Raw genomic sequence first — 27,005 nt, 5'->3', positions numbered from 1 at the left:
ATGAGAGTGACCACTAATCTCCTCTGCATTCAATCCCATGAGTGACCCCTGACCTCTTCTAAATTCTAATCCATGAGTGACCACTGACCTCCTCTGTGTTCTCCCCCATGTGTAACCGCTGTCTTACTCTGCATTCTCGTCCATGATTGACCATTGACCTCCTCTGCATTTTCCTCCATGAGTGAAGCCTAACCTCTTCTGCATTCACCACAATGTCAGTGACCGCTAACCAGCTCTGCATTCAATCCCACCAGTGTGACCACTGACCTCCTTCATATTCTCCTCCATGAGTAACCACTGACATCCTCTGCATTCTACTCCAAGTGTGACCACTGACATCCTCTGCATTCACCCCCGTGAGAGAGACTGCTGCCCTCATCTGCATTCAGTTCTATGAGAGTGACTGCTGACCTCTGTATTCAACCGAACGAGAGTGACCGCTGACCTCCTCTGCATTCTCCTCCATGCGACCTTTGCATTCCTCTGCATTCTCCTCCATGTATGATCACTGATCTCCTCTGCATTCTCCCCATAAGTGACCACTAACCTCTTCTGCATTTACTTCCATGAGAGTGACCGCTGATTTCTTCTGCATTCTCATCCATTAGACCTCCTCTGCTTTCACCAGTACGAGAGTTGTCCGTTAGCATCATTTGCATACTCCTCAATGAGAGTGACGAATAATCTCCTCTGCATTCAATCCCATGAGTGACCGCTGACCTCCTCTGCATTCTCGTCCATGATTGACCGCTGTACTTCTCTGCATTCACCCCCATGAGAGAGATCACTGATTTCATTTGCATTCTCCTCCATCGATGACTGTTAACCTCCTCAGCATTCTCTTGCATCAGAGTGACCTCTGACCTCCTCTGCATTCTCCTCCATGTGACCACTGAATTCCTCTGCATTCTCCTCCATGGGTGAACACTGACCTCCTCTGCATTCACCTCCATGTATGATCTCTAAACTCCTCTGAATTCTCCCTCATGAGAGTGACCACTCAACTCCTCTGCATTTTCTCCATTAGTGACCACTAACCTCTTTTGCAGTCATTTCCATGATAGCAACTGCTGACCTCCTCTGCATTCTCCTCCATGGGTGCTGACCTCTGTATTTCCCCCATAAGTGACCGCTAACCTACTCTGGATTCACCACAATGAGAGTGACCACTAACCTGTTCTGCATTCACCCTCACCAGAGTGACCACTAACCTCCTCAACATTCTGCTCCATGAGTGACCACTTACAGCCTCTGCATTCTCCTCCATGTATGATTGCTGATCTCCTCTGTATTCACCTGAACGAGAGTGACCACCGACCTCCTTTGCATTCTCCTCCATGCGACCTCTGAATTCCTCTGCATTCTCCTCCATGATTGATCGCTGATCTCCTCTGCATTCACCGCCATGAGAGTGACCACTGCCTCCTCTGCATTCTCCCCATGTGACCACTAACCTCTTTTGCATTTACTTCCATGAGACTGACCGCTGACGTCCTGTGCATTCAACACCATGAGAGAGAACACTGACCTCCACTGCATTTTCCCCATGAGTGAGCACTAACCTCTTTTGCAGCCATTTCCATGATAGAGACTGCTGACCTCTTCTGCATTTTCCCCCATGAGTGACCGCTAACCTACTCTGGATTCACCACAATGAGAGTGACCACTAACCTGTTCTGCAATCACCCGCACCAGAGTGACCGCTGACCTCCTCAACATTCTGCTCCATGAGTGACCACTTACAGCCTCTGCATTCTCCTCCATGTATGATGGCTGATCTCCTCTGCATTCTCCACCATGAGTGACCACTGACATCCTTCATTCTCCTCCATGAGAGTGACTGCTGACCTCCTGTGCATTCAACCCCATGAGAGTGATCACTGACCTCCTCTGCATTCACCACAACGAGAGTGACTGCTGACCTCCTCTGCATTCTCCTCCATGTGACCTCTGAGCTCCTCTGCATTCACCAGCATGAGTGACTGCTGACCTCCTCTGCATTCTCCCCATAAGTGACCACTAACCTCTTTTGCATTTACTTCCATGAGAGTGACCACTGATCTCTTCTGCATTCTCCTCCATTAGTGACCACTGACCTCCTCTGCTTTCACCTCCACGAAAGTTGTCCGCTGGCATCATTTGCATACTCCTCAATGAGAGTGACCACTAATCTCCCCTGCATTCAATCCCATGAGTGACCCCTGACCTCTTCTAAATTCTAATCCATGAGTGACCACTGACCTCCTCTGTGTTCTCCCCCATGTGTAACCGCTGTCTTACTCTGCATTCTCGTCCATGATTGACCATTGACCTCCTCTGCATTTTCCTCCATGAGTGAAGCCTAACCTCTTCTGCATTCACCACAATGTCAGTGACCGCTAACCAGCTCTGCATTCACTCCCACCAGTGTGACCACTGACCTCCTTCGTATTCTCCTGCATGAGTGACCACTGACATCCTCTGCATTCTCCTCCATGAGAGCGACCACTGATCTCCTCTCAATTCTCCTCCATGAGAGTGACTGCTGACCTCCTGTGCATTCAACCCCATGAGAGTGATGACTGACCTCTGCATTCTATTCCAAGTGTGACCACTGCCCTCATCTGCATTCAGTTCCATGAGAGTGACTGCTGACCTCTGTATTCACCAGAACGAGAATGAGCGCTGACCTCCTCTGCATTCTCCTCCATGTGACCTCTGAATTCCTCTGCATTCTCCTCCATGTATGATCACTGATCTCCTCTGCATCCAGCACCATGAGTGACCGCTGACCTCTTCTGCATTCTCCCCATAAGTGACCACTAACCTCTTTTGCATTTACTTCCATGAGAGTGACCGCTGATCTCTTCTGCATTCTCCTCCATTAGTGACCACTAATCTCCTCTGCATTCAATCCCATGAGTGACCGCTGACTGCTTCTACATTCTAATCCATGAGTGACCACATACCCCTTTTACATTCTAATCCATGATTGACCATTGACATCCTCTGTGTTCTCCCCCATGTGTAACCGCTGACCTCCTCTGCATTCTCGTCCATGAGTGAAGGCTAACCTCTTCTGCATTCACCACAATGTCAGTGACCGCTGACCTCTGCATTCTCATCCATTTGTGACCACCGACCTCCTCTGCATTCTCCTCCATTAGTGAGCACTGACATCCTCTGCATTCACCCCCATGAGTGACCTCTGACCTCTGCATTCTCTTCCATTTGTGACCACCGACCTCCTCTGCTTTCACCATCACGAAAGTTGTCCGCTAACATCCTTTGCATACTCCTCAATGAGAGTGACCACTAATCTCCTCTGCATTCAATCCCATTAGTGACCGCTGACCTCTTCTACATTCTAAGCCATGTGTGACCACTGACCTCCTCTGTGTTGTCCACCATGTGTGACCGTTGACCTCCTCTGCATTCTCGTCCATGATTGACCGCTGTACTTCTCTGCATTCACTCCCATGAGAGTGATCGCTGATATCCTTTGCATTCTCCTCCATGGATGACTATTAACCTCCTCAGCATTCTCTTGCATCAGAGTGACCACTGACCTCCTCTGCATTCTCCTCCATGTGACCACTGAATTCCTCTGCATTCTCCTCCATGGGTGAACACTGACCTCCTCTGCATTCACCTCCATGAGAGTGACTGCTGACCTCCTGTGCATTTAACCCCATGAGAGTGATCAATGACCTCCTCTGCATTCACCACCATGAATGACCACTGACATCCTCTGCATTGTCCTCCATGTATGATCGCTAACCTCCTCTGAATTCTCCCTCATGAGAGTGACCACTGACCTCCTTCAATCTCCTCCATGAGAGTGACCGCTGACCTCCCCTGCATTCTCCCCATAAGTGACCACTATCTTCTTTTGCATTTACTTCCATGAGAGTGACCACTGATCTCTTCTGCATCCTCCTTCATTAGTGACCAACAAACTCCTCTGCTTTCACCACCACGAGAGTTGTCCTCTAGCATTATTTGCATACTCCTCAATGAGAGTGACCACTAATCTCCACGGCATTCAATCCCATGAGTGACCGCTGAACGCTTCTACATTCTCGTCCATGTTCGCTGCCTCCTCTGCATTCTCGTCCATGAGTGAAGGCTAACCTCCTCTGCATTCACCACAATGAGAGTGACCTCTAACCAGCTCTACATTCACTCCCACCAGTGTGACCACTGACCACCTTCGTATTCTCCTCCATGAGTAACCACTGACATCCTCTGCATTCTCCTCCATGGGTGCTGACCTCTGCATTTTCCCCCATGAATGACCGCTAATCTCCTCTGGATTCGCCACAAACAGAGTGACCACTAACCTGCTCTGCATTCACCCTCACCAGCGTGACTGCTGACGTCTTCTACATTCTAATCCATGAGTGACCACAGACCTCCTCTGTGTTCTCCCCCATGTGTGACTGCTGACCTCCTCTGCATTCTCATCCATGATTGACCGCTGTACATCTCTGCATTCACCCCCATGAGAGTGCTCGCTGCCTCCTCTGCATTCTCGTCCATGAGTCAAGGCTAACCTCCTCTGCATTCACCACAATCAGAGTGACCGCTAACCAGCTCTGCATTCATTCTCACCAGCGTGACCGCTGATGTCCTCAACATTCTGCTCCATGAGTGACCACTTACAGCCTCTGCATTCTCCTCCATGAGAGTGACCTCTGATCTCCTGTGTATTCAACCACATGAGATTGACCAATGACCTCCTCTGCATTCACCGCCATGAATGACCACTGAAATACTTTGCATTGTCCTCCATGTATGATCGCTAACCTCCTCTGAATTCTCCCTCATGAGAGTGACCACTGACCTCCTTCAATCTCCTCCATGAGAGTGACCGCTGACTTCCCCTGCATTCTCCTCTCTGAATGACTGCTGCCTTCCTCTGCTTTCATCCCCATGAGAGTGACCACTGACCTCCTCAGCAGTCCCCTCCATGGGTGCTGACCTCTGAATTTTCCCCCATGAGTGACCGCAAACCAACTCTGGATTCACCACAATGAGAGTGACCACTATCCTGTTCTGCATTCACCCGCTGCAGAGTGACTCCTGACCTCCTCAACATTCTGCTCCGTGTGTGACCATTAAAGCCTCTGCATTCTCCTCCATGTATGATCGCTGATCTCCTCTGTATTCACCCGAGCGAGAGTGACCGCTGATCTCCTCTGCATTCTGCTCCATGCGACCTCTGAATGCCTCTGCATTCTCCTCCATGTATGATCGCTGATCTCCTCTGCATTCACCGCCATGAGAGTGACCGCTGCCTCCTCTGCGTTCTCCCCACGTGACCACTATCTTCTTTTGCATTTACTTCCATGAGAGTGACATCTGATCTCTTCTGCATTCTCCTTCATTAGTGACCACCAACCTCCTCTGCTTTCACCACCACGAGAGTTGTCCGCTAGCATTATTTGCATACTCCTCAATGAGAGTGACCACTAATCTCCTCTGCATTCAATCCCATGAGTGACCGCTGACTGCTTCTACATCCTAATCCATGAGTGACCACAGACGTCATCTGTGTTCTCCCCCATGTGTGACAGCTGACCTCCTCTGCATTCTCGTCCATGAGTGACCATCTCTGCATTCACCCGCATGACAGTGATTGCTGCCTCCTCTGCATTCTCGTCCATGAGTGAAGGCTAACCTCCTCTGCATTCACCACAATGAGAGTGACCGCTAACCAGCTCTGCATTCACTCCCACCAGTGTGACCACTAACCTCCTTCGTATTCTCCTCCATGAATGACCACTGACATCCTCTGCTTTCTCCTCCATGGGTGCTGACCTCTGTATTTTCCCCCATGAATGACTGCTAACCTCCCCTGGATTCGCCACAATCAGAGTGACCACTAACCTGCTCTGCATTCATTCTCACCAGCGTGACCGCTGATGTCCTCAACATTCTGCTCCATGAGTGACCACTTACAGCCTCTGCATTCTCCTCCATGAGAGTGACCTCTGATCTCCTGTGTATTCAACCCCATGAGAGTGACCAACGACATCCTCTGCATTCACCACAATGAGAGTGACTGCTAACCTGCTCTGCATTCACCTCCATGAGAGTGACATCTGATCTCTTGTGTATTCACCCCCACCAGAGTGACTGCTGACCTCCTCTGCATTCACCCCCATGAATGACCACTGACATCCTCTGCATTGTCCTCCATGAATGACCGCTAACCTCCTCTGGATTCGCCACAATCAGAGTGACCACTGACCTCCTTCAAACTCCTCCATGAGAGTGACCGCTGACTTCCCCTGCATTCTCCTCCCTGAATGACTGCTGGCTTCCTCTGCTTTCATCCCCATGAGAGTGACCGCTGACCTCTTCTACATTCTAATCCACGTGTGATCACTGTCCTCCTCTGCATTCTCGTCCATGATTTACCACTGACCTTCTCTGCATTCAGCCCCATGAGAGTGATCGCTGATTTCTTTTGCATTCTCCTCCATAGATGACTGCTTACCTCCCCTGCATTCTCCTCCCTGAATGACTGCTGGCTTCCTCTGCTTTCATCCCCATGAGAGTGACCACTGAACTCCTCAGCATTCCCCTGCATGGTTGCTGTATTCATTCTCACCAGCGTGACCGCTGATGTCCTCAACATTCTGCTCCATGAGTGACCACTTACAGCCTCTGCATTCTCCTCCATGAGAGTGACCTCTGATCTCCTGTGTATTCAACCACATGAGATTGACCAATGACCTCCTCTGCATTCACCCCCACCAGAGTTACTGCTGACCTCTGCATTCACCGCAATGAATGACCACTGTCATCCTCTGCATTGTCCTCCAAGTATGATCGCTAACCTCCTCTGAATTCTCCCTCATGAGAGTGACCACTGACCTCCTTCAATCTCCTCCATGAGAGTGACCGCTGACTTCCCCTGCATTCTCCTCCCTGAAAGATTGCGGTCTTTCTCTGCTTTCATCCCCATGAGAGTGACCGCTGACTTCCTCAGCATTCCCCTCCATGGGTGCTGACCTCTGCATTTTCCCCCATGAGTGACCGCTAACCTACTCTGGATTCACCACAATGAGAGTGACCACTATCCTGTTCTGCATTCACCCGCTGCAGAGTGACTCCTGACATCCTCAACATTCTGCTCCGTGAGTGACCATTAAAGCCTCTGCATTCTGCTACATGTATGATCGCTGATCTCCTCTGTATTCACCAGAACGAGAGTGACCGCTGACCTCCTCTGCATTCTCCTCCATGAGTGATCGCTGATCTCCTCTGCATTCACCGCCATGAGAGTGACCGCTGCCTCCTCTGTATTCTCCCCATAAGTGACCACTAACCTCTTTTGCATTTACTTCCATGAGAGTGACCGCTGATCTCTTCTGCATTCTCCTCCATTAGTGACCACCAACCTCCTCTGCTTTCACCACCACTAGAGTTGTCCGCTAGCATTATTTGCATACTCCTCAATGAGAGTGACCACTAATCTCCTCTGCATTCAATCCCATGAGTGACCGCTGACCGCTTCTACATTCTAATCCATGAGTGACCAAAGACCTCCTCTGTGTTCTCCCCCATGTGTGACTGCTGACCTCCTCTGCATTCTCGTCCATGATTGACCGCTGTACTTCTGTGCATTCACCCCCATGAGAGTGTTCGCTGCCTCCTCTGCATTCTCGTCCATGAGTCAAGGCTAACCTCCTCTGCATTCACCACAGTGAGAGTGACCGCTAACCAGCTCTGCATTCACTCCCACCAGTGTGAACACTAACCTCCTTCGTATTCTCCTCCATGAGTGACCACTGACATCCTCTGCTTTCTCCTCCATGGGTGCTGACCTCCGCATTTTCCCCCATGAATGACCGCTAACCTCCTCTGGATTCGTCACAATCAGAGTGACCACTAACCTACTCTGAATTCACTCTCACCAGCGTGACCGCTGATGTCCTCAACATTCTGCTCCATGAGTGACCACTTACAGCCTCTGCATTCTCCTCCATGAGAGTGACTGCTAACCTGCTCTGCATTCTCCTCTATGAGAGTGACCTCTGATCTCTTGTGTATTCACCCCCACCAGAGTGACTGCTGACCTCCTCAGCATTCACCGCCATGAATGACCACTGACATCCTCTGCATTGTCCTCCATGTATGATCGCTAACCTCCTCTGAATTCTCCCTCATGAGAGTGACCACTGACCTTCTTCAATCTCCTCCATGAGAGTGACCGCTGACTTCCCCTGCATTCTCCTCCCTGAATGACTGCTGGCTTCCTCTGCTTTCATCCCCATGAGAGTGACCACTGACCTCCTCAGCATTCCCCTCCATGGGTGCTGACCTCTGCATTTTCCCCCATGAGTGACCGCTAAGCTTCTCTGGATTCACCACAATGAGAGTGACCACTATCCTGTTCTGCATTCACCTGCTGCAGAGTGACTGCTGACCTCCTCAACATTCTGCTCCATGAGTGACCATTAAAGTCTCTGCATTCTGCTCGATGTATGTTCACTGATCTCCTCTGTATTCACCCGAACGAGAGTGACCGCTGACCTCCTCTGCATTCTGCTCCATGCGACCTCTGAATGCCTCTGCTTTCTCCTCGAGTGATCGCTGATCTCCTCTGCATTCACCGCCATGAGAGTGACCGCTGCCTCCTCTGCATTCTCCCCATAAGTGACCACTAAACTCTTTTGCATTTACTTCCATGAGAGTGACCGCTGATCTATTCTGCATTCTCCTTCATTAGTGACCACCAACCTCCTCTGCTTTCACCACCACGAGAGTTGTCCGCTAGCATCATTTGGATACTCCTCAATGAGAGTGACCACTAATCTCCTCTGCATTCAATCCCATGAGTGACCGCTGACCGCTTCTACATTCTAATCCATGAGTGACCACAGACGTCCTCTGTGTTCTCCCCATGTGTGACTGCTGACCTCCTCCCTCTGCATTCTCGTCCTTGATTGACCGCTATACTTCTCTTCATTCACCCCCATGAGAGTGATCGCTAACCTCCTCTGCATTCACTCCCACCAGTGTGACCACTAACCTCCTACGTATTCTCCTCCATGAATGACCACTGACATCCTCTGCTTTATCCTCCATGGGTGCTGACCTCCGCATTTTCCCCCATGAATGACCGCTAACATCCTCTGGATTCGCCACAATCAGAGTGACCACTAACCTGCTCTGAATTCATTCTCACCAGCGTGACCGCTGATGTCCTCAACATTCTGCTCCATGAGTCACCACTTACAGCCTCTGCATTCTCCTCCATGAGAGTGACCTCTGATCTCCTATGTATTCAACCCCATGCGAGTGACCAATGACAACCTCTGCATTCACCACAATGAGAGTGACAGCTAACCTGCTCTGCATTCTCTTCCATGAGAGTGATCTCTGATCTCCGGTGTATTCACCCCCACCAGAGTGACCGCTGACCTCCTCTGCATTCACTGCCATGAATGATCACTGACATCCTCTGCATTGTCCTCCATGTATGATCTCTAACCTCCTCTGAATTCTCCCTCATGAGAGTGACCACTGAACTCCTTCAATCTCCTCCATGAGAGTGACCGCTGACCTCCCCTGCATTCTCCTCCCTGAATGACTGCTGGCTTCCTCTGCTTTCATCGCCATGAGAGTGACCGCTGACCTCTTCTGAATTTTCCTCCATGGGTGCTGACCTCTGCATTTTCCTCCATGAGTGACCGCTAACCTACTCTGGATTCACCACAATGAGAGTGACCACTAACCTGTTCTGCATTCACCCGCTGCAGAGTGACCGCTGACCTCCTCAACATTCTGCTCCGTGAGTGACCACTTACAGCCTTTGCATTCTCCTCCATGTATGATCACTGATCTCCTCTGTATTCACCCGAACGAGAGTGACCGCCGACCTCCTCTGCATTCTGCTCCATGCGACCTCTGAGTTCCTCTGCATTCACCGCCATGAGAGTGACCACTAACCTCTTTTACATTTACTTCCATGAGAGTGACCGCTGATCTCTTCTGCATTCTCCTCCATTAGTGACCACCAACCTGCTCTGCTTTCACCACCACTAGAGTTGTCCGCTAGCATTATTTGCATACTCCTCAATGTGACCACTAATCTCCTCTGCATTCAATCCCATGAGTGACCGCTAACCGCTTCTACATTCTAATCCATGAGTGACCACAGACCTCCTCTGTGTTCTCCCCCATGTGTGACTGCTGACCTCCTCTGCATTCTCGTCCATGATTGACCGCTATACTTCTCTGCATTCACCCCCATGAGAGTGATCGCTGCCTCCTCTGCATTCTCGTCCATGAGTGAAGGCTAACCTCCTCTGCATTCACCACAATGAGAGTGACCGCTAACCAGCTCTGCATTCACTCCCACCAATGTGACCACTAGGCTCCTTCGTATTCTCCTCCATGAATGACCATTGACATCCTCTGCTTTCTCCTCCATGGGTGCTGACATCTGCATTTTCCCCAATGAATGACCGCAAATCTCCTCTGGATTCACCACAATGAGAGTGACCACTAACCTATTCTGCATGCACCCGCTGCAGAGTGACCGCTGACCTCCTCAACATTCTGCTCCGTTAGTGACCACTTACAGCCTCTGCATTCTCCTCCATATATGATCGCTGATCTCCTCTGTAATCACCCGAACGAGAGTGACCGCCGACCTCCTCTGCATTCTGCTCCATGCGACCTCTGAGTTCCTCTGCATTCACCGCCATGAGAGACACCGCTACCTCCTCTGCATTCTCTCCATAAGTGACCACTAGCCTCTTTTGCATTTACTTCCATGAGAGTGACCGCTGATCTCTTCTGCATTCTCCTCCATTAGTGACCACCAACCTCCTCTGCTTCCACCACCACTAGAGTTGTCCGCTAGCATTATTTGCATACTCCTCAATGTGACCACTAATCTCCTCTGCATTCAATCCCATGAGTGACCGCTGACCGCTTCTACATTCTAATCCATGAGTGACCACAGACCTCCTCTGTGTTCTCCCCCATGTGTGACTGCTGACATCCTCTGCATTCTCCTCCATGGGTGCTGACCTCTGCATTTTCCCCCATGAATGACCGCTAAACTCCTCTGGATTCGCCACAATCAGTGACCACTAACCTGCTCTGCATTCATTCTCACCAGCGTGACCGCTGATGTCCTCTACATTCTGCTCCATGAGTGACCACTTATAGCCTCTGCATTCTCCTCCCTGAGAGTGACCTCTGATCTCCTGTGTATTCAACCACGAGATTGACCAATGACCTGCTCTGCATTCACCCCCACCAGAGTCACTGCTGACCTCCTCTACATTAGTGTGACCACTAACCTCCTTCGTATTCTCCTCCATGAGTGACCACTGACAGCCTCTGCATTCTCCTCCATGAGAGTGACATCTGATTTCCAGTGTATTCAACCCCACCAGAGTGACCACTGACCTCCTCTGCATTCACCGCCATGAATGACCACTGACATCCACTGCATTGTCCTCTATGTATGATCGCTAACCTCCTCTGAATTCTCCCTCATGAGAGTGACCACTGACCTGCTTCAATCACCTCCATGAGAGTGACCGCTGGCTTCCCCTGCATTCTCCTCCCTGAATGACTGCGGACTTCCGCTGCTTTCATCCCCATGAGAGTGACCGCTGACATCCTCAGCATTCCCCTCCATGGGTGCTGACCTGTGCATTTTCCCCCATGAGTGACCGCTATCCTACTCTGGATTCACCACAATGAGAGTGACCACTATCCTGTTATGCATTCACCCACTGCAGAGTGACTCCTGAACTCCTCAACATTCTGCTCCGTGAGTGACCATTAAAGCCTTGGCATTCTACTCCATGTATGATCGCTGATCTCCTCTGTATTCACCCGAACGAGAGTGACCGCTGACCTCCGCTGCATTCTGCTCCATGCGACCTCTGAATGCCTCTGCATTCTCCTCCATGAGTGATCGCTGATCTCCTCTGCATTCACCGCCATGAGAGTGACCACTGCCTCCTCTGCATTCTCCCCATAAGTGACCACTAACCTCTTTTGCATTTACTTCCATGAGAGTGACCGCTGATCTCTTCTTCATTCTCCTTCATTAGTGACCACCAACCTCCTCTGCTTTCACCACCACGAGAGTTGTCCGCTAACATTATTTGCATATTCCTCAATGAGAGTGACCACTAATCTCCTCTGCATTCAATCCCATGAGTGAACGCTGACCGCTTCTACATTCTAATCCATGTGTGACCACAGACGTCCTCTGTGTTCTCCCGCATGTGTGACTGCTGACCTCCTCTGCATTCTCGTCCATGATTGACCGCTATACTTCTCTGCATTCACCACAATGAGAGTGACCGCTAACCAGCTCTGCATTCACTCCCACCAGTGTGACCACTAAGCTCCTTCGTATTCTCCTCCATGAATGACCACTGACATCCTCTGCTTTTTCCTCCATGGGTGCTGACCTCCGCATTTTCCCCCATGAATGACCGCTAACTTCCTCTGGATTCGCCACAATCAGATTGACCACTAACCTGCTCTGCATTCATTCTCACCAGCGTGACCGCTGACGTACTCAACAATCTGCTCCATGAGTGACCACTTACAGCCTCTGCATTCTCCTCCATGAGAGTGACCTCTGATCTCCTGTGTATTCAACCACATGAGATTGACCAATGACCTCCTCTGCATTCACCCCCACCAGATTGACTGCTGACCTCCTCTACATTCACCGCCATGAATGACCACTGACATCCTCTGCATTGTCCTCCATGTATGATCGCTAACCTCCTCTGAATTCTCCCTCATGAGAGTGATCACTGACCTCCTTCAATCTCCTCCATGAGAGTGACCACTGACTTCCTCAGCATTCCCCTCCATGGGTGCTGACCTCTGCAGTTTCCCCCATGAATGAACGCTAACCTACTCTGGATTCACCACAATGAGAGTGACCACTATCCTGTTCTGCATTCACCCGCTGCAAAGTGACCGCTGCCCTCTTCAACATTCTGCTCCGTGAGTGACCATTAAAGCCTTGGAATTCCCCTCCATGTATGATCGCTGATCTCCTCTGTATTCACCCAAACGAGAGTGACCGCTAACCTCCTCTGCATTCACTCCCAGCCGTGTGACCACTAACCTCCTACGTATTCTCCTCCATGAATGACCACTGACATCCTCTGCTTTCTCCTCCATGGGTGCTGACCTCCGCATTTTCCCCCATGAATGACCGCTGACATCCTCTGGATTCTCCACAATCAGAGTGACCACTAACCTGCTCTGCATTCATTCTCACCAGCGTGACCGCTGATGTCCTCAACATTCTGCTCCATGAGTGACCACTTACAGCCTCTGCATTCTCCTCCATGAGAGTGACCTCTGATCTCCTCTGCATTCACCCCCACCAGATTGACTGCTGACCTCCTCTGCATTCACCGCCATGAATGACCACTGGCATCCTCTGCATTGTCCTGCATGTATGATCGCTAACCTCCTCTGAATTCTCCCTCATGAGAGTGACCACTGTCCTCCTTCAATCTCCTCCATGAGAGTGACCGCTGACTTCCCCTGCATTCTCCTCCCTGAATGACTGCTGGCTTCCTCTGCTTTCATCCCCATGAGATTGACCACTGACCTCCTCAGCATTCCCCTCCATTGGTGCTGACCTCTGCATTTTCCCCCATGAGAGACCGCTAACCTACTCTGGATTCACCACAATGAGAGTGACCACTAACCTGTTCTGCATTCACCCGCAGCAGAGTGGTCGCTGACCTCCTCAACATTCTGCTCCATGAGTGACCACTTACAGGCTCTGCATTCTCCTCCATGAGAGTGACCTCTGATCTCCTGTGTATTCAACCCCATGAGAGTGACCAACGACATCCTCTGCAATCACCACAATGAGAGTGACTGCTAACCTGCTCTGCATTCTCCTCCATGAGAGTGACCCCTGACTTCCCCTGCATTCTCCTCCCTGAATGACTGCTGGCTTCCTCTGCTTTCATCCCCATGAGAGTGAGCACTGACCTCCTCAGCATTCCCCTCCATGGGTGCTGACCTCTGCATTTTCCCCCATGAGTGACCGCTAACCTCTTCTGCATCTACCACAATGTCAGTGACCGCTAACCAGCTCTGCATTCACTCCCACCAGTGTGACCACTGACCTCTGTCGTATTCTCCTGCATGAGTGACCACTGACATCCTTTGCATTCTCCTCCATGAGAGCGACCACTGATCTCCTCTCAATTCTCCTCCATGAGAGTGACTGCTGACCTGCTGTGCATTCAACCCCATGAGAGTGATGACTGACCTCTGCATTCTACTCCAAGTGTGACCACTGACATCCTCTGCATTCAAGCCCGTGAGAGAGACTGCTGACCTCATCTGCATTCAGTTCCATGAGAGTGACTGCTGACCTCTGTATTTACCAGAATGAGAGTAACCGCTGACCTCCTCTGCATTCTCCTCCATGTGACCTCTGAATTCATCTGCATTTTCCTCCATGTATGATCACTGATCTCCTCTGCATTCACCACCATGAGTGACCGCTGACCTCCTCTGCATTCTCCCCATAAGTGACCACTAACCAGTTTTGCAGTCATTTCCATGATAGCGACTGCTGAGCTCTTCTGCATTGTTCTCTATGGGGGCTGACCTCTGCATTTTCCCCCATGAATGACCACTAACCTACTCTGGATACTCCCCAATGAGAGTGACCACTGACCTGTTCTGCTTTCACCCTCACCAGACTGACCGCTGACCTCCTCAACATTGTGCTCCATGAGTGACCACTTACAGCCTCTGCATTCTCCACCATGAATGATCGCTGATCTCCTCTGCATTCATGAGCATGAGTGACCGCTGACCTCCTCTGCATTCTCCTCCATTAGTGACCAACAACCTCCTCTGCTTTCACCGCCACGAGAGTTGTCTGCTAGCATTATTTGCATATGCCTCAATGAGAGTGACCACTAATCTCCTCTGCATTCAATCCCATGAGTGACCACAGACCCCTTTTACATTCTAATCCATGATTGACCATTGACCTCCTCTGTGTTCTCCCCCATGTGTAACCGCTGACCTCCTCTGCATTCTCATCCATGAGTGAAGGCTAACCTCCTCTGCATTCACCACAATGAATGACCACTGTCATCCTCTGCATTGTCCTCCATGAATGACCGCTAACCTCCTCTGGATTCGCCACAATCAGAGTGACCACTGACCTCCTTCAAACTCCTCCATGAGAGTGACCGCTGACTTCCCCTGCATTCTCCTCCCTGAATGACTGCTGGCTTCCTCTGCTTTCATCCCCATGAGAGTGACCGCTGACCTCTTCTACATTCTAATCCACGTGTGACCACTGTCCTCCTCTGCATTCTCGTCCATGATTTACCACTGACCTTCTCTGCATTCAGCCCCATGAGAGAGATCGCTGATTTCTTTTGCATTCTCCTCCATAGATGACTGCTTACCTCCCCTGCATTCTCCTCCCTGAATGACTGCTGGCTTCCTCTGCTTTCATCCCCATGAGAGTGACCACTGAACTCCTCAGCATTCCCCTGCATGGTTGCTGTATTCATTCTCACCAGCGTGACCGCTGATGTCCTCAACATTCTGCTCCATGAGTGACCACTTACAGCCTCTGCATTCTCCTCCATGAGAGTGACCTCTGATCTCCTGTGTATTCAACCACATGAGATTGACCAATGACCTCCTCTGCATTCACCCCCACCAGAGTTACTGCTGACCTCTGCATTCACCGCAATGAATGACCACTGTCATCCTCTGCATTGTCCTCCAAGTATGATCGCTAACCTCCTCTGAATTCTCCCTCATGAGAGTGACCACTGACCTCCTTCAATCTCCTCCATGAGAGTGACCGCTGACTTCCCCTGCATTCTCCTCCCTGAAAGATTGCGGGCTTCCTCTGCTTTCATCCCCATGAGACTGACCACTGACTTCCTCAGCATTCCCCTCCATGGGTGCTGACCTCTGCATTTTCCCCCATGAGTGACCGCTAACCTACTCTGGATTCACCCGCTGCAGAGTGACTCCTGACCTCCTCAACATTCTGCTCCGTGAGTGACCATTAAAGCCTCTGCATTCTGCTACATGTATGATCGCTGATCTCCTCTGTATTCACCAGAACGAGAGTGACCGCTGACCTCCTCTGCATTCTCCTCCATGAGTGATCGCTGATCTCCTCTGCATTCACCGCCATGAGAGTGACCGCTGCCTCCTCTGCATTCTCCCCATAAGTGACCACTAACCTCTTTTGCATTTACATCCATGAGAGTGACCGCTAATCTCTTCTGCATTCTCCTCCATTAGTGACCACCAACCTCCTCTGCTTTCACCACCACTAGAGTTGTCCGCTAGCATTATTTGCATACTCCTCAATGAGAGTGACCACTAATCTCCTCTGCATTCAATCCCATGAGTGACCGCTGACCGCTTCTACATTCTAATCCATGTGTGACCACAGACGTCCTCTGTGTTCTCCCGCATGTGTGACTGCTGACCTCCTCTGCATTCTCATCCATGATTGACCGCTATACTTCTCTGCATTCACCACAATGAGAGTGACCGCTAACCAGCTCTGCATTCACTCCCACCAGTGTGACCACTAAGCTCCTTCGTATTCTCCTCCATGAATGACCACTGACATCCTCTGCTTTTTCCTCCATGGGTGCTGACCTCCGCATTTTCCCCCATGAATGACCGCTAACTTCCTCTGGATTCGCCACAATCAGATTGACCACTAACCTGCTCTGCATTCATTCTCACCAGCGTGACCGCTGACGTCCTCAACAATCTGCTCCATGAGTGACCACTTACAGCCTCTGCATTCTCCTCCATGAGAGTGACCTCTGATCTCCTGTGTATTCAACCACATGAGATTGACCAATGACCTCCTCTGCATTCACCCCCACCAGATTGACTGCTGACCTCCTCTACATTCACCGCCATGAATGACCACTGACATCCTCTGCATTGTCCTCCATGTATGATCGCTAACCTCCTCTGAATTCTCCCTCATGAGAGTGATCACTGACCTCCTTCAATCTCCTCCATGAGAGTGACCACTGACTTCCTCAGCATTCCCCTCCATGGGTGCTGACCTCTGCAGTTTCCCCCATGAATGAACGCTAACCTACTCTGGATTCACCACAATGAGAGTGACCACTATCCTGTTCTGCATTCACCCGCTGCAAAGTGACCGCTGCCCTCTTCAACATTCTGCTCCGTGAGTGACCATTAAAGCCTTGGAATTCCCCTCCATGTATGATCGCTGATCTCCTCTGTATTCACCCAAACGAGAGTGACCGCTAACCTCCTCTGCATTCACTCCCAGCAGTGTGACCACTAACCTCCTACGTATTCTCCTCCATGAATGACCACTGACATTATCTGCTTTCTCCTCCATGGGTGCTGACCTCCGCATTTTCCCCCATGAATGACCGCTGACATCCTCTGGATTCTCCACAATCAGAGTGACCACTAACCTGCTCTGCATTCATTCTCACCAGCGTGACCGCTGATGTCCTCAACATTCTGCTCCATGAGTGACCACTTACAGCCTCTGCATTCTCCTCCATGAGAGTGACCTCTGATCACCTCTGCATTCACCCCCACCAGATTGACTGCTGACCTCCTCTGCATTCACCGCCATGAATGACCACTGGCATCCTCTGCATTGTCCTGCATGTATGATCGCTAACCTCCTCTGAATTCTCCCTCATGAGAGTGACCACTGTCCTCCTTCAATCTCCTCCATGAGAGTGACCGCTGACTTCCCCTGCATTCTCCTCCCTGAATGACTGCTGGCTTCCTCTGTTTTCATCCCCATGAGATTGACCACTGACCTCCTCAGCATTCCCCTCCATTGGTGCTGACCTCTGCATTTTCCCCCATGAGAGACCGCTAACCTACTCTGGATTCACCACAATGAGAGTGACCACTAACCTGTTCTGCATTCACCCGCAGCAGAGTGGTCGCTGACCTCCTCAACATTCTGCTCCATGAGTGACCACTTACAGGCTCTGAATTCTCCTCCATGAGAGTGACCTCTGATCTCCTGTGTATTCAACCCCATGAGAGTGACCAACGACATCCTCTGCAATCACCACAATGAGAGTGACTGCTAACCTGCTCTGCATTCTCCTCCATGAGAGTGACCCCTGACTTCCCCTGCATTCTCCTCCCTGAATGACTGCTGGCTTCCTCTGCTTTCATCCCCATGAGAGTGAGCACTGACCTCCTCAGCATTCCCCTCCATGGGTGCTGACCTCTGCATTTTCCCCCATGAGTGACCGCTAACCTCTTCTGCATCTACCACAATGTCAGTGACCGCTAACCAGCTCTGCATTCACTCCCACCAGTGTGACCACTGACCTCCGTCGTATTCTCCTGCATGAGTGACCACTGACATCCTTTGCATTCTCCTCCATGAGAGCGACCACTGATCTCCTCTCAATTCTCCTCCATGAGAGTGACTGCTGACCTGCTGTGCATTCAACCCCATGAGAGTGATGACTGACCTCTGCATTCTACTCCAAGTGTGACCACTGACATCCTCTGCATTCAAGCCCGTGAGAGAGACTGCTGACCTCATCTGCATTCAGTTCCATGAGAGTGACTGCTGACCTCTGTATTTACCAGAATGAGAGTAACCGCTGACCTCCTCTGCATTCTCCTCCATGTGACCTCTGAATTCATCTGCATTTTCCTCCATGTATGATCACTGATCTCCTCTGCATTCACCACCATGAGTGACCGCTGACCTCCTCTGCATTCTCCCCATAAGTGACCACTAACCAGTTTTGCAGTCATTTCCATGATAGTGACTGCTGAGCTCTTCTGCATTCTTCTCCATGGCGGCTGACCTCTGCATTTTCCCCCATGAATGACCACTAACCTACTCTGGATTCTCCCCAATGAGAGTGACCACTGACCTGTTCTGCTTTCACCCTCACCAGACTGACCGCTGACCTCCTCTGCATTCTCATCCATGAGTGAAGGCTAACCTCCTCTGCATTCACCACAATGAGAGTGACCGCTAACCAGCTCTGCATTCACTCCCACCAGTGTGACCACTGACATCCTCTGCATTCTCCTCCATGGGTGCTGAGCTCTGCATTTTCCCTAATGAATGAACACTAATCTCCTCTGGATTCGACACAATCAGAGTGACCACTAACCTGCTCTGCACTCATTCTCACCAGCGTGACCGCTGTTGTCCTCAACATTCTGCTCCATGAGTGACCACTTACAGCCTCTGCATTCTCCTCCATGAGAGTGACTGCTAACCTGCTCTGCATTCTCCTCCATGAGAGTGACCTCTGATCTCCTGTGTATTCAACCCCACTAGAGTGACCGCTGACCTCCTCTGCATTCACCGCCATGAATGACCACTGACATCCTCTGCATTGTCTTCCATGTATGTTCTCTAACCTCCTCTGAATTCTCCCTCATGAGAGTGACCATTGATCTCCTTCAATCTCCTCCATGAGAGTGACCGCTGACTTCCCCTGCATTCTCCTCCCTGAATGACTGCTGGCTTCCTCTGCTTTCACCACCATGAGAGTAACCGCTGCCTCCTCTGCATTCTCCCCATAAGTGACCACTAACCTCTTTTTGCATTTACTTCCATGAGAGTGACCGCTGATCTCTTCTGCATTTTCCTCCATTAATGACCACTGATCTCTGCATTCTCATCCATTAGTGACAACCGACCTCCTTTGCTTTCACCACCACGAAGGTTGTCCGCTAGCATTATTTGCATACTCCTCAATGAGAGTGTCCACTAATCTCCTCTGCATTCAATCCCATGAGTGACCGCTGACTGCTTATACATTCTAATCCACGTGTGACCACTGACCTCCTCTGCATTCTCGTCCATGATTGACCGCTGTACTTCTCTGCATTCACCCCCATGAGAGTAATCCCTGATTTCATTTGCATTCTCCTCCATGGATGACTGTTAACCTCCTCTGCTTTTGTTTGCATCAGAGTGACCGCTGACCTCCTCTGCATTCTCCTCCGTGTGACCACTGAATTCCTCTGCATTCTCCTCCATGGGTGAACACTGACCTCCTCTGCATTCACCTCCATGAGAGTGACTGCTGACGTCCTGTGCATTCATCCCCATGAGAGTGACCAATGACCTCCTCTGCATTCACCACAATGAGAGTGACTGCTAACCTGCTCTGCATTCACCCCCACCAGAGTGAATGCTGACCTCCTCTGCATTCACCGCCATGAGTGACTACTGACATCCTCTGCATTGTCCTCCATGTATTATCGCTAACCTCCTCTGAATTCTCCTTCATGAGAGTGACCACTGACCTCCTTCATTCTCCTCCATGAGAGTGACCGCTGACCTCCTCTGCATTTTCCCCATGAGTGACCACTAACCTCTTTTGCAGTCATTTCCATGATAGCGACTGCTGACCTCTTCTGCATTTTCCCCCATGAGTGACCACTGACCTACTCTGGATTCACCACAATGAGAGTGACCACTAACCTGTTCTGCATTCACCCACACCAGAGTGACTGTTGACCTCCTCAACATTCTGCTCCTGCACTTACAGCCTCTGCATTCTCCTCCATGTATGATCGCTGATCTCCTCTGTATTGACCCGAACGAGAGTGACCGCCGACCTTTGTATTCACCCGAACGAGAGTGAGCGCCGACCTCCTCTGTATTCACCGCCATGAGAGTGACCGCTGCCTCCTCTGCATTCTCGACATAAGTGACCACTAACCTCTTTTGCATTTACTTCCATGAGAGTGACCGCTGATCTCTTCTTCATTCTCCTTCATTAGTGACCACCAACCTCCTCTGCTTTCACCACCACGAGAGTTGTCCGTTAGCATTATTTGCATACTCCTCAATGAGAGTGACCAGTAATCTCCTCTGCATTCAATCCCATGAGTGACCGCTGAACGCTTCTACATTCTAATCCATGAGTGACCACTGACCTCCTCTGTGTTCTCCCCCATGTGTGACTGCTGACCTCCTCTGCATTCTCATCCATGAGTGAAGGCTAACCTCCTCTGCATTCACCACAATGAGAGTGACCGCTAACCAGCTCTGCATTCACCCCCACCAGTGTGACCACTAACCTCCTTCGTATTCTCCTCCATGAGTGACGACTGACATCCTCTTCATTCTCCTCCATGGGTGCTGACCTCTGCATTTTCACTAATGAATGACTGCTAATCTCCTCTGTATTCGCCACAATCAGATTGACCACTAACCTGCTCTGCATTCATTCTCACCAGCGTGACCGCTGACGTCCTCAACATTCTGCTCCATGAGTGACCACTTACAGCCTCTGCATTCTCCTCCATGAGTGTGACTGCTAACCTGCTCTGCATTCTCCTCCATGAGTGTGACCTCTGATCTCCTGTGTATTCACCCCCACCAGAGTGACCGATGACCTCCTCTGCATTCACCGCCATGAATGACCACTGACATCCTCTGCATTGTCCTCCATGTATGATCTCTAACATCCTCTGAATTCTCCCTCATGAGAGTGACCACTGACCTCCCCTGCATTCTCCTCCCTGAATGACTGCTGGCTTCCTCTGCTTTCACCCCCATGAAAGTGACCGCTGACCTCTTCTGCATTTTCCTCCATGGGTGCTGACCTCTGCATTTTCCCCCATGAGTGACCGCTAACCTACTCTGGATTCACCACAATGAGAGTGACCACTAACCTGTTCTGCATTCACCCGCTGCAGAGTGACCGCTGACCTCCTCAACATTCTGATCCGTGAGTGATCACTTACAGCCTCTGCATTGTCCTCCATGTATGATCGCTAATCTCCTCTGTATTCACCCGAACGAGAGAGACCGCCGACCTCCTCTGCATTCTGCTCCATGCGTCCTCAGAGTTCCTCTGCATTCACCGCCATGAGAGTGACCGCTGCCTCCTCTGCATTCTCCCCATAAGTGACCACCAACCTCCTCTGCTTTCACCACCACTAGAGTTGTCCGCTAGCATTATTTGCATACTCCTCAATGAGAGTGACCACTAATCTCCTCTGCATTCAATCCCATGAGTGACCGCTGACCGCTTCTACATTCTAATCCATGAGTGACCACAGACCTCCTCTGTGTTCTCCCCCATGTGTGACTGCTGACCTCCTCTGCATTCTCGTCCATGATTGACCGCTGTACTTCTCTGCATTCACCCCCATGAGAGTGTTCGCTGCCTCCTCTGCATTCTGATCCATGAGTCAAGGCTAACCTCCTATGCATTCACCACAATGAGAGTGACCTCTAACCAGCTCTGCATTCACTCCCACCAGTGTGACCACTAACCTCCTTTGTATTCTCCTCCATGAGTGACCACTGACATCCTCTGCTTTCTCCTCCATGGGTGCTGACCTCTGCATTTTCCCCCAAGAATTACCACTAAACTCCTCTGGATTCGCCACAATCAGAGTGACCACTAACCTGCTCTGCATTCATTCTCACCAGCGTGACCGCTGATGTCCTCAACATTCTGCTCCATGAGTGACCACTTACAGCCTCTGCATTCTCCTCCATGAGAGTGACCTCTGATCTCCTGTGTATTCAACCACATGAGATTGACCAATGATCTCCTCTGTATTCACCCCCACCAGAGTCACTGCTGACCTCCTCTACATTCACCGCCATGAATGACCACTGACATCCTTTGTATTGTCCTCCATGTATGATCGCTAACCATTTCTGAATTCTCCCTCATGAGAGTGACCACTGACCTCCTTCAATCTCCTCCATGAGAGTGACCGCTGACTTCCCCTGCATTCTCCTCCCTGAATGACTGCTGGCTTCCTCTGCTTTCATCCCCATGAGAGTTACCACTGACTTCCTCAGCATTCCCCTACATGGGTGCTGACCTCTGCATTTTCCCCCATGAGTGACCGGTATCCTACTCTCGATTCACCACAATGAGAGTGACCACTATCCTGTTCTGCATTCACCCGCTGTAGAGTGACTGCTGAACTCCTCAACATTCTGCTCCGTGAGTGACCATTAAAGTCTTGGCATTCTCCTCCATGTATGATCGCTGATCTCCTCTGTATTGACCCAAACGAGAGTGACCACTGACATCTGTATTCACCTGATCGAGAGTGACCGCCGACCTCGTCTGCATTCTCCTCCATGCGACCTCTGAATTCCTCTGCATTCTCCTCCATGAGTGATCGCTGATCTCCTCTGCATTCACCCAAACGAGAGTGACCGCCGACCTCCTCTGCATTCTCCCCATAAGTGACCACTAACCTCTTTTGCATTTACTTCCATGAGAGTGACCGCTGATCTCTTCTGCATTCTCCTCCATTAGTGACCAACAACCTCCTCTGCTTTCACCGCCACGAGAGTTGTCCGCTCGCATTATTTGCATATGCCTCATTGAGAGTGACCACTAATCTCCTCTGCATTCAATCCCATGAGTGACCACTGACACCTTTTACATTCTAATCCATGATTGACCATTGAACTCCTCTGCATTCTCATCCATGAGTGAAGGCTAACGTCCTCTGCATTCACCACAATGTGAGTGACCGCTAACCAGCTCTGCATTCACTCCCACCAGTGTGACCACTAACCTCCTTCGTATTCTCCTCCATGAGTGACCACTGACAGCCTCTGCATTCTCCTCCATGAGAGTGACATCTGATTTCCAGTGTATTCAACCCCACCAGAGTGACCACTGACCTCCTCTGCATTCACCGCCATGAATGACCACTGACATCCTCTGCATTGTCTTCCATGTATGATCTCTAACCTCCTCTGAATTCTCCCTCATGAGAGTGACCATTGATCTCCTTCAATCTCCTCCATGAGAGTGACCGCTGACTTCCCCTGCATTCTCCTCCCTGAATGACTGCTGGCTTCCACTGCTTTCATCCCCATGAGAGTGACCGCTGACCTCTTCTGCATTTTCCTCCGTGGGTGCTGAACTCTGCATTTTCCCCCATGAATGACCGCTAACCTACTCTGGATTCACCACAATGAGAGTGACCACTAACCTGTTCTGCAATCACCCGCTGCAGAGTGACCGCTGACCTCCTCAACATTCTGCTCCTCCACTTACAGCCTCTGCATTCTCCTCCATGTATGATCGCTGATCTCCTCTGTATTGACCCAAACGAGAGTGACCGCCGACCTTTGTATTCACCCGAACGAGAGTGAGCGCCGACCTCCTCTGTATTCACCGCCATGAGAGTGACCGCTGCCTCCTCTGCATTCTCGACATAAGTGACCACTAACCTCTTTTGCATTTACTTCCATGAGAGTGACCGCTGATCTCTTCTTCATTCTCCTTCATTAGTGACCACCAACCTCCTCTGCTTTCACCACCACGAGAGTTGTCCGTTAGCATTATTTGCATACTCCTCAATGAGAGTGACCAGTAATCTCCTCTGCATTCAATCCCATGAGTGACCGCTGAACGCTTCTACATTCTAATCCATGAGTGACCACTGACCTCCTCTGTGTTCTCCCCCATGTGTGACTGCTGACCTCCTCTGCATTCTCGTCCATGAGTGAAGGCTAACCTCCTCTGCATTCACCACAATGAGAGTGACCGCTAACCAGCTCTGCATTCACCCCCACCAGTGTGACCACTAACCTCCTTCGTATTCTCCTCCATGAGTGACGACTGACATCCTCTTCATTCTCCTCCATGGGTGCTGACCTCTGCATTTTCCCCCATGAGTGACCGCTAACCTCTTCTGCACCTACCACAATGTCAGTGACCGCTAACCAGCTCTGCATTCACTCCCACCAGTGTGACCACTGACCTCCGTCGTATTCTCCTGCATGAGTGACCACTGACATCCTTTGCATTCTCCTCCATGAGAGCGACCACTGATCTCCTCTCAATTCTCCTCCATGAGAGTGACTGCTGACCTGCTGTGCATTCAACCCCATGAGAGTGATGACTGACCTCTGCATTCTACTCCAAGTGTGACCACTGACATCCTCTGCATTCAAGCCCGTGAGAGAGACTGCTGACCTCATCTGCATTCAGTTCCATGAGAGTGACTGCTGACCTCTGTATTTACCAGAATGAGAGTAACCGCTGACCTCCTCTGCATTCTCCTCCATGTGACCTCTGAATTCATCTGCATTTTCCTCCATGTATGATCACTGATCTCCTCTGCATTCACCACCATGAGTGACCGCTGACCTCCTCTGCATTCTCCCCATAAGTGACCACTAACCAGTTTTGCAGTCATTTCCATGATAGTGACTGCTGAGCTCTTCTGCATTCTTCTCCATGGCGGCTGACCTCTGCATTTTCCCCCATGAATGACCACTAACCTACTCTGGATTCTCCCCAATGAGAGTGACCACTGACCTGTTCTGCTTTCACCCTCACCAGACTGACCGCTGACCTCCTCTGCATTCTCATCCATGAGTGAAGGCTAACCTCCTCTGCATTCACCACAATGAGAGTGACCGCTAACCAGCTCTGCATTCACTCCCACCAGTGTGACCACTGACATCCTCTGCATTCTCCTCCATGGGTGCTGAGCTCTGCATTTTCCCTAATGAATGAACACTAATCTCCTCTGGATTCGCCACAATCAGAGTGACCACTAACCTGCTCTGCACTCATTCTCACCAGCGTGACCGCTGTTGTCCTCAACATTCTGCTCCATGAGTGACCACTTACAGCCTCTGCATTCTCCTCCATGAGAGTGACTGCTAACCTGCTCTGCATTCTCCTCCATGAGAGTGACCTCTGATCTCCTGTGTATTCAACCCCACTAGAGTGACCGCTGACCTCCTCTGCATTCACCGCCATGAATGACCACTGACATCCTCTGCATTGTCTTCCATGTATGTTCTCTAACCTCCTCTGAATTCTCCCTCATGAGAGTGACCATTGATCTCCTTCAATCTCCTCCATGAGAGTGACCGCTGACTTCCCCTGCATTCTCCTCCCTGAATGACTGCTGGCTTCCTCTGCTTTCACCACCATGAGAGTAACCGCTGCCTCCTCTGCATTCTCCCCATAAGTGACCACTAACCTCTTTTTGCATTTACTTCCATGAGAGTGACCGCTGATCTCTTCTGCATTTTCCTCCATTAATGACCACTGATCTCTGCATTCTCATCCATTAGTGACAACCGACCTCCTTTGCTTTCACCACCACGAAGGTTGTCCGCTAGCATTATTTGCATACTCCTCAATGAGAGTGTCCACTAATCTCCTCTGCATTCAATCCCATGAGTGACCGCTGACTGCTTATACATTCTAATCCACGTGTGACCACTGACCTCCTCTGCATTCTCGTCCATGATTGACCGCTGTACTTCTCTGCATTCACCCCCATGAGAGTAATCCCTGATTTCATTTGCATTCTCCTCCATGGATGACTGTTAACCTCCTCTGCTTTTGTTTGCATCAGAGTGACCGCTGACCTCCTCTGCATTCTCCTCCGTGTGACCACTGAATTCCTCTGCATTCTCCTCCATGGGTGAACACTGACCTCCTCTGCATTCACCTCCATGAGAGTGACTGCTGACGTCCTGTGCATTCATCCCCATGAGAGTGACCAATGACCTCCTCTGCATTCACCACAATGAGAGTGACTGCTAACCTGCTCTGCATTCACCCCCACCAGAGTGAATGCTGACCTCCTCTGCATTCACCGCCATGAGTGACTACTGACATCCTCTGCATTGTCCTCCATGTATTATCGCTAACCTCCTCTGAATTCTCCTTCATGAGAGTGACCACTGACCTCCTTCATTCTCCTCCATGAGAGTGACCGCTGACCTCCTCTGCATTTTCCCCATGAGTGACCACTAACCTCTTTTGCAGTCATTTCCATGATAGCGACTGCTGACCTCTTCTGCATTTTCCCCCATGAGTGACCACTGACCTACTCTGGATTCACCACAATGAGAGTGACCACTAACCTGTTCTGCATTCACCCACACCAGAGTGACTGTTGACCTCCTCAACATTCTGCTCCTCCACTTACAGCCTCTGCATTCTCCTCCATGTATGATCGCT

This window comes from Hemitrygon akajei, chromosome 10 (assembly GCF_048418815.1).
Source record: "Hemitrygon akajei chromosome 10, sHemAka1.3, whole genome shotgun sequence".
NCBI classification, from domain to species: Eukaryota; Metazoa; Chordata; class Chondrichthyes; order Myliobatiformes; family Dasyatidae; genus Hemitrygon; species Hemitrygon akajei.
The sequence above is the reverse complement of the archived record's forward strand: the minus strand, read 5'-3'. Positions refer to the sequence as shown.